Source organism: Sceloporus undulatus, chromosome 9, assembly GCF_019175285.1.
Source record: "Sceloporus undulatus isolate JIND9_A2432 ecotype Alabama chromosome 9, SceUnd_v1.1, whole genome shotgun sequence".
NCBI classification, from domain to species: domain Eukaryota; kingdom Metazoa; phylum Chordata; class Lepidosauria; order Squamata; family Phrynosomatidae; genus Sceloporus; species Sceloporus undulatus.
Window position 1 is genome coordinate 22,918,638 of NC_056530.1, and position 9,868 is coordinate 22,928,505.

At 46.7% G+C, this 9,868-nt stretch overlaps 1 long non-coding RNA gene across 1 annotated transcript; it reads right to left on the reverse strand.

Moving 5' to 3' along the window:
• Window positions 1-207: 207 nt before the first annotated feature.
• Window positions 208-9,497, reverse strand: LOC121915049. The gene is made up of 3 exons (XR_006100634.1): window positions 9,442-9,497; window positions 3,135-3,234; window positions 208-1,088 (listed from the first exon to the last, which is right to left on the reverse strand). It is a non-coding gene; the product is annotated as an uncharacterized LOC121915049 (long non-coding RNA).
• Window positions 9,498-9,868: the final 371 nt, after the last annotated feature.

The window sequence follows — 9,868 nt, forward strand, 5'->3', positions numbered from 1 at the left end:
TCAGTCGGCTCAGGCAAAAGCAAAGTGCTGCAGTCTCTCCTAAATGTTGTGTCTTTCCTTGTTAATTACTTTTGCAGCCTTAACCGCACTCCAATGGAGGGAATGCGATAAGAAAGACCCATTGCTAATCAGGGTAGGCCATACTTGGCTGAAGGGACCAATGGCGTGACTCAGCATGAAGCAACAACATCACACACATGCGCCAAAGTTGTTTGTTTATTAGTGTCCAGGAAGCATGCATGCCTCCTGAAGTCCACAATGGGGCAGGCTTGTCATAGGCTGCAAACATTTAAAATGATGCAACTTCCATCTGCTGTTTTGCAAACTTCTTAGTTGGCCGCTCAGGTCTTGTGTGGGCTTCCAGGACCTTTTGTAGGACTTTTGTACTTTAATCGCCTTTTTTTTAACCCTCATTTAAAAAAACCCAACTGTGCTCAGGTCAGAACAGTTTGTTCCACCTTGTGCTGAGTTCATCAAGAGATAGGAGGTCCGTCCGCATGACGATGAATCACCCAGAGGTTTCTATTGATTCTTGTCGCCAATTTCTTGGAAACTGGAATCAAAGGTTAACCAGAATCCACAACCCATTTTCTGCTTGTTAAGAGCACAGCCAAATGAACCAAAGGGAAAGAAAGAAAGAAAGAAAGAAAGAAAAAAAGGTGATGGAGGATTGGGCGGATTCATCACTCTGAGTTTTAATCCAAACTTTAAATTATCTATCCAAAATGCTGAACCTGTTTGGAGGAATGGCTTGAGCACTGTCAAGCTCTGATAAAAACCTGGAGTGGGTTCATTGCCCCATTGACATGGCTCCACTCCACTCCTCTTTCTTTCCAGACAATCAGGAGGATGGTGAAAAATGGAGGCGTTCCCTCACAGCTTCTCATAAAGCTTTATGCCTCTGCAAGGCACCCAGTGATACCGAGATACTGGTGTTACTGGGCAACCGTCGCCCAGAGCTTGGCAACCAGGTGCTGGTATCCAAGGAGATGCACCAAGGTGCCTCCATCCAGATCTCCTTCTTCTCCAGGCGTGGAATTATAGCCTCCTGCCAGCCGGGCTTCACTCTCCCACTTGGTGCGATGCCCCTGGAAGCAGCAAGGAACTTAATTCATTGCAATTAAATGAAATGAAAAGAAAACATCAGTCGGCGTCGTTTTGGAAATCGATGGGGCCCATATTGAATTAGATGGCACACCCTCTCGCCTCGCTTGCCACCCGTGTAGGGTCAGATGGCACTGGGGTCAAGAAAACATAGGGGCAAAGTCAGGAAAATGGGATGGAATCAAGGGGACATGGGAGGTGGAGAAAAGGGGTCACTTTGCTACCCACCGTCCGCTTGCTGCAACACCCTGATGGTCACTTAACGTACCTATTTCAATGATTTGGCATACAACTCTCTCTCTCTGTGTATATATATATATATATACTGTATATTTTTGCAGGGGCCTCACAAGGGGGGTGCGGAGGATGTGGACTGCACTGGGTGACACCTGGTTGGGCCCTTACCTGTTGCAGCCACTATTGGTGGCCCTTCCAGGTCTGGGCTACCCATTTGTAGCTGCCATAGAGGATTCTGGCCACCACTGTATAAAACTGTGCCCCTTAAAGATCACTATTGTGCCACTCCGCACCTTCAGTGGCTGCCCAGTGATAGCCCTGGCCCTGCCAGTATCGCCAGTTTAAAGGATCACGGTGACAGTGGATTGGAAAACTGGTCCTCTGCCAGGGGCTCTAGAGAGCTGTTGGCGTCAGAGCTGAAAACCCCGGGCCAGAATTAGACAGACAAAGAGCTTGACCTGGGAAAAGGCCAGTTCCCAATGTTCCTCTCCTTTCTTGGCAGCAGCGTTCGGACAGCTGGGGAGAAAGGCTTTGACACAACAGCCACGCAGAACAATCCTCAGGCCATGGGGAAAGCGGCAAAGCTGCAGCACTACAAACATACATTGCTTACAGAATCAACACAGCCTTTCCCGCTGGAGTTCGGGAGGACGGCTGAATAGAAAAGCGGCCCATGAGTGAGAGAGAAACAAATAGCCTCAGAAGTGACATGGAGCCTCCACCTGTAGCTGCGGTCTACCTAAGGCTTGCAAATTCTGGGGACAAGGAACAACGGGAGAAGCCAACATGATTATGTGTGCCTTGCTTTGAGTTCCTTTTCTTCTTTTGGATGACAGCTCCCAGAATATCCCAAAGGAACCTCTCCCCCTGCCTAGTTCTTTAGGTTTCTTACAGGAATAGATGGTTAGATGAGACAGATGGAGATACGATCTCTAGATTCCCTCCCATTGCTGTCATTTTTCAAAGCTGACCCTCTTTTGTGGTTTAACCCCCCCCCCCAAATGTTATTTGTGAACTAACTGAGTTCCAGGTCTCCCAATGGGTTAGAATAATAAAATCCTAGAGTTGGAAGATACCCCAAAAGGCCACCCAGTCCAACCCCATTCTGCCATGCAGGAAGACACAATCGGAGCACTTCTGACCAAAGGCCATCCAGCCTTGGTTTAGAAATCTGCAAAGAAGGAGATGCCACCATTTGCCAAGGCAGTGTGTTATTTCACTGTCGGGCTGTAAAAAAGTTCTTCCTAATGTTTAGGTGGAATCTCTTCTCTTCTAGCTTGAATCCATTGCTCTGTCTCCTATTCTTTGGAGCAGCAGAAAACAAGCTTGTGCCATCCTCAATATGACATCCCTTTAGATATTTAAATTGTGGTACCCAAAGTATCCCTCTTGAATTGTGGTACCCAGAACCGGATGCAGTATTCCAGGTGAGGCATGACCAAAGATCTTTTGGAGCTGAACACTGAAACATGTTACTGCTATAAGATAGACCTTATGGATAGGTCAATGGACCCAGTGGTTGGGGCACAGCAGAGAAGCATCCTGGCCCTTTCACTGATGGCATCCAGCATCCTTTTCCAGCCATTGTTAAACTGGGCCCCTAAATAACTATGTATTTCTACCCAGACTAGCCTTGGCTGGCCATCCAATTCCCAATGGCTGGTTCTGGGGAGCCCATGCGTTTGGGTGCATCTCTAGAGTAAGGCTGATGGAAGACAGACAGACTCCCAGGGGGCTGTATAGTGCAGAAGCAAACAAAGAAAATCAAAGCAAGCAAACATGACCCATCTCACCCCTCGGTAGGTCTGAGGAACTGTGCCAGTAGGTTAAGTTACAGAGGATGATTCATCCTGCAGTCCGTTCTTCATCCTCATATCTTTTCCCAGCCTCAAACTGCAAAGTGAATGCCAAAAATATCAAAGTTATTAATACAAGTGCACTCTTATTATGCCATTGGACAGCTGTTAATGTTTGGCCAAGATGCAGAGTTGGCAGGTGTCCCTTGTCATTAAATATGTCCCGTATTAGAAGGCCAGGATGCTTGTCCCTCAGAGGGCTGGCATGTGTCCCTTATTACAAGGGCTGTCCCCTATTTGAGTATCAGAAACCTTATAGAGCTGGCAAGTCCCTTATTATAAAGACTATCTCCTATCTGGAAATCTTGTCCCTTATAGGGCTGGCGGATGTCCCTTATTACAATGGATGTCCCCTATTTGCGAGTTGGAAAGCATGTCGCTTATAGGATATTCCCTATTTGAGGTTGTGCATCAGTCTCATTGAGGTCCAGGAACCAAGCCCCAGCAGATAATAAGGACCCCCCTGTAATAATAATAACAACCAGAATTTAGGGATTTCAATAGTTGCCGATAGGTGCGTCTATACTGTAGAAATAAGGCAGTTCGACACCACTTTAAGCACTGTAACTCTAGCCTATGGAATCCTGGGGTGTGTTTTCATCAAGTCTTTCACCTTCTCTACAAATCCCAGGATTCTGTAGGATGGAGCCAAGGCAGTCCAAGTGATGTCAGAATGCATTGTTTCTGCAGTGCCAATGCACCCCATGCCATCCTTTCATTCATGAACCAGTAATTCCCACCCATCCCTACTGCAATGGAAAATTAATATTGGTGCGTTATTTGTGTGTGTGTGTGTGTGCGCGCACGCGAGTGAGAAAGAGAAGGAAGGAGGGAAGGTGGGCCAGAGATAGAGCCAGAGATCATTTGCTGAAGATCATGGCTAGACCTTGTTGTTTCTAGGATGTACCCCAGAACACTTTTGCTGCTGTTGCTGCGTCAGTGCTCCAGCTGTTCCAGTGTGCAGAAGACGGCCTGTCTCCCTCCTCCTCCCCATGCACTTGACCCACATCTTCATTCCAGGAACGGCTGGGAGGCTGTGGCGTTGACGCAAGACACACTTGGCTGGCTCCTTGATCCCTCCTTTCCCTCCTCCCCTCTTCCCCAGGGGCCTGCCGCCAGCCTTGGCACCCGGCCACCCTTCCTTGGACACTGGTGCTAAGTCCCTGCGCCTTCCAGTTCCCTTGGAGCATTGGCGCATTGAAGGGCTCTGGTTCCAGGCAAGCCTCTCCTTAGGCCACAACTCCAAGGATAAGGTTTTCTCTCCTTGGCCTCTGAGAAAGCGCATTGCAGTCGGCCCTCCGTATCCACAGGTTCCTTAACCAAGCATCCATGGTTTGGAAATATTCCAAAAAGATATCAATTCCATAAAAAGCAAAGCTTGATTTTTTCCTATAAGGGATGCCATTTTACTGTCTATTCCAGTGATGGTGAACCTTTTGCAGACCGAGTGCCCAAACTGCAACCCAAACCCCACTTATTTATTGCAAAGTGCCACGTCCCTCTGGCTTTCTAGTAATGAACTCTGGCAAACTCTGTGCTGGAGCAACAGCATGCATGCCCACAGAGAAGGCTCTGAGTGCTACCTCTGGCACATGTGCCATAGGTTCGCCACCACTGGTCTATCCATTATATTTCATGGGACTTGAATATCCATGGATTTTGGTATCTATGGAAAATGTTTGCTATCATGACTCACACTCTGATGTTACCTGGCCACATGTGTCCTAGTTTTCATCTACAAAATGTTGGAAGGTATGCTCCCCGGCTAATGTGGCCAGTGCGATTGTAATACCCCAAATTCTGGGAGTTGTAGTCCATATATTCAGGGAGCTCTAGTTCCTAGTTACTTCCCAAAAGTAACTTGTCCAAGCTCAGCTTTGCACACACTCCTGATAAGAAAGGACTGCTTTCTCTGCATGAAATGTGGGAATCGGGGAAAGGTGTCTTCTTGTCCTTTGCCTCAGGCAGCAATATATCTTGGGCTGCCCCAGCCCAGCCTTTGGTTCTCCCTAGGCCTTTATCTGCAAAAGTGGTTATCTGCAAAAGCTCAACCAATCTGACCAAAATCAGCCCAAAATTTCCCAACAGGGAAGATGGTGAAAGGGAAATTCCCAGAAACGAGGGCCGTCCGCAAAAGATGCACAATATTTTGCAAAGGTGCTGTGATTTTTTAAAAGTACATTGCAATTAGCAATCAGGTCACCCTCGATGACATTTTTAATTACTTTTATAGCAAATTGCCTTGACCTTGTGAACAAATGTACAGTGCAACACTGCAATTGTAACCAGGTATAACATATTTAACAATACAAACACAGTTTGTGTAACTGTAAAGAAATAGTTCACATAGAACTGCAAAGTCTGTGTATATATCTAAATATCTCTATATATGCAATTACAGTATATCTCAATTATTTCTTTACAGTTATACATTGTATTTATATTGTTAAATACAGTGGGTTCTTGTTATCTGCTGGGGTTTGGTTCCAGGATCCCCTGTGGATAACAAAATCCATGGATGGTCAAGTCCTATTAAATACAATGGCATAGTAAAATGGTGTCCCTTATATAAAATGGAAAATCAAGGTTTGCTATTTAGAATTTATACTTTTTTGGAATACTTTTAAGCCATAGATGCTTGAATCTGTGGATTAAAAATCCATGGATAAGGAGGGCCGACTGGTTATAATTGCATTGTTGCATATTAGATTTTAAAAACAGGGTCATGACAATTTGCTATAAAAATAACTATGGCGGGTTACAAACCGCTGAAAAGTGGCGCTCTGCCACCGCCGGCGGTTGCTGCGTCGGGGAACCGCAACAGCCAAACTGCATGGTTCCAGGACGCAACAAAGAAGAAGCGCCAAAATGGCGCTTCTTCTTGCACCCCGGATGGGATGCCGTGAGGCACTACTTGCGCACTTGCGGCATCACATCCGGGGCGCAACATGCGGACGCTAAGCGTCCAGCATGTAAAGATGGTGCCACCCGTGTGTATAGGGTGCCGCCATCTTTACGCCCTCGTCACGTGCTAGGGGTGAGGCTGGTATGGACGCTAGGTCCTCAGCCAACCCCTAGCACGTGATGGGGGCGCCGCAAAGGCCCGTTTGTAACGGGCCCATAAATGTAATAGAAGACTACCTGATTGCTAATTGCATTATAGTCACCACATTTAGGGTATCCCTATATTTGTGTGTGTGTGTGTGTGTTCATGATTTTATAAGTGCCAGGAGCCCATTTGGAGGAGGTGAGGGAAATGGCAGAGAACCCACTGGGCCACTCACATACTCTCAGCCTCAGAAAACCCCATGATAGGTTCTCCTTAGGGTCACCATAAGTCAGAAATGACTTGAAGGCAAACAACAAAACCCAAGGGATCCCCTAAAATGGAGCCGACAGCATCCAGTTTGCAACACAACCTACCCTTGGGAAGGCAGGGGTGTGTGTTTGGGGATCCTTGGCTCCAACGCAGGGGCTTAGGGAACTTGGGGTCACCTTCCTGAAGACCTGGATCAAAGCTCCAGTGGCCAGGCCTTGTCAGGAGCTGCGTGCAAACCTGAAACCTGAGCCTTTTAAGTTGGCAGGCAGTTCAGTCAAAGTTAGCTCGGACTGGTTTTCTCCCCACCACCAGCACCACCACCACCGCCGTGTCCCACCCACACTGTTTTATATTGTTACACCGACAAAACTCCACACATCTCCTTTTAAGGGAAGCGTCTTGTCAGAAGCAGATTTGGCGTTCCCCAAGTAGAGCAGAAGTGAAAGGAGGAGCAGAAGGAGAAGATGCAGGAGGCACAGATTTCTTGCAGAAGTGGCTTCATTCTGTTTGTATCCCACCGCCCTCATGCTCTCCGATGTTTCGAGAAGAGGGAGTTTTTGCCCTTCCCAGTTGGCTCAGGCAAAAGCAAACGGCTGCAGCCTCTCCTAGCTTGTCCGTTCTTCCCGATCTAGGAGCCTTTTGCCCTCTTGGCCACACTCTCATGTTGCTTGGCCCAGTTTTGCTCTGTGACTTGTTGGAGGGTTTGAAAGAGGCCTTCAGGTGTCTGTTAACAACAAAGTCAGCTCAGCTTCATCCTCCACACTTTCCGTCCGGCCAGCTTGCACACTTCCGTCCCGTGATGCAACATGCGCTGTGGTCTCACTAGTTCCCCCTCGAGTCAGATAAGCCTTCCGCTTGTGGGCACAAGCAAGGCACAGACAAATCTTTCCAGTGTACTCACCACCACCTTCATCTTATGACCCTTTAAATTGGGGACCCAAGGTTTTTGCATCCCTAAAAACACACTGTTTTATAAGTAGCCTAAAGGGAAGAGGGATGTAGTGGCTTAGTGGTTGAGATGCCAGTTCTGACAATTGGAAGGTTGGCAGACCGAGGCCCAAGTGCTCCATGATGGCATGCGCTCCTGTCACTAGTCCCAGCTTCTGCCAACCCAGCAGTTCAAAAGCATGCAAATGCAAGGAGATAAATAGGTACCACTTCACAGTGGGAAGGTAACAACGTTTGATGGAGTCATGCTGGCCACAGGGCCACCAGATTCATTTTCGGACAACGCTGGCTCCTCAAACTTCTCCTGGGGTTTTCTGAGGCTGAGAGTGTGCCGCTTAGTGTGGGTTTCCATGGCTGAATGGGAATTTACTTCTTCTCATGGGCTTTTCCGGAATTGACCACAAGAGCTTTTAATCATGAGCTGTTTTGTTGGTGTTTCCCTTTTAATGGGTTTCTTTCAAATGGCTCAATTTTGTGGATAGTTTAAACGCATTTTAACAACTGCTTTTCATGTGTAAAATGAGTGTAGCTCAGTAAGTGCTTGGACTTTTCATCCTAATGTTTGTAAGCTGCCTGGGATCACAGTATTGGGAGGTTGACAAGGATATAAATGAATTTAAAACAAGGATGATCATGTGAAGTCGAAGGCTTTCACGGCTGCCATCCATAGATTTTTGTGGGGGTTTTGGGCTATGTGGCCATGTTCTAGAAGAGTTTATTCCTGACGTTTCGTTGACAAAGATCTCTGAAGATGCCAGCCACAGATTCTGGCGAAACGTCTGGAATAAACACTCCTAGAACATGGCCACATAGCCCCCCAAACCCACAAAAAACTACGGATGATGATCATGATCATAGAATCCTAGGGTTGGAAGGGACCTCATCTATTTTTAGAATTTGCCATCCATGCAGGAAATAGAAATCTACAACGAAAGCACTCCTGAAAAATGCCCATCCAACCTCTGTTTAATGGCCACCATGACAGTCCAATCCATTCCATTTCCATGCAGCTCTTGTGGTAAAATAATCTCTTCTTAATGATTAGTTGGAATCAGTTTTCTTGCCATTTGACTTCATAGGATCAAGTCCTCTAGTCTCCAGAGGAGCAGAAAACAAGGTCTCTGCATATTCTAGATGACACTCTGATATGACATCATGATGATGATGATGATGATGAGGAGGAGGAGGAGGATGAATAGGAGGAGGAGGAAATACTGATGATGATAATAATAGAATGATGGAATCATAGAGCTGGAGATGACCACCACTAGAGCTATCTAATCTAATGCCTTGATATCAAGGAATTAAAGTACCAAAGCTCTTCTGAGAGAAGGCCATCATACCTCTACTTAAAGATCTCCCAACATCTTATGCTGACTCAGAAACTGGTGGAGTCAGTCTCCTTCTTTGGAGGTTTTTAAACAGAGGCTGGATGGCCATCTGCCAGGAGTGGATGGATTGGGTCTTCTTGCATGGCAGATTGCATGGCCCTTGAGGTCTTTTCCAACTCTGCCATGAAAAATGAGGTGTCCACCACTTTCCAAGGAACCCTGTTTCTAACAGCTCTCACAACCACGTTCTTCCTAATGTTTAGGTGGAATCTCTTTTCTTATCATTGGAATCCACTGCTTTGTGTCCCAGTCTCTGGAGCAGCAGAAAACAAGCTGTCTCCATCTTCGACATGACAGCGCTGCGTGACACGAGGATGACAATGGTAACATTAACAGCAATGTAACCAACTTCTGCTTCACCAGGGCTCTGGATGCAACTGCTCGAGTGACGGCCCTTTCACATTGAATGGAAGGAGGAACCTCCTGTTCCGTGCCTGGCATTGCTCTTTCCAATAGAAGAGAATTTCATGTTTCATTTTATCTTTCCATTTCTTCAACCAGGTGGACTGATACCTGTTTTTGGATTATTCTTATTTGCATCGCCAATCCCCCGTCGCCCCACTCCCCAGATTTCTCATCAACATACCTTCCTTACTCCAGGGTTCTTGCTGTAGGTTTTCGGTTAGATAGGGAATTTCGGAGTATGTGCATGCGTGTTTGGCCATGGCCTTTGAAGGCCTTTTTTTACAGCAAAAGAAGGAACTGAAAGCAATGAGGAAGCAGGAAAGCTTCCCTTTTCTGGCACCCACAAGAGATCGGGAAGAGCCCACTTCTGTTCCAAGTGTGGACAGTATATGCATGTGACTGCATTTCTCAGCCATAAACTATCACATGGGCTGGAGAGAGATGACTTGAGCATGAGTATATACCATAGCCAAAGAAAGAAGTTGGCAGCATTAGCTTTCCTAGACTTCAGTCTACTTCCTATTGACCAAATGCATCTGAGGAAGTAGGCTGAAGCCTAGGAAAGCTCCTGCCACCAACTTCTTTCTTGCAGTGAGTCTCAAAGGTGG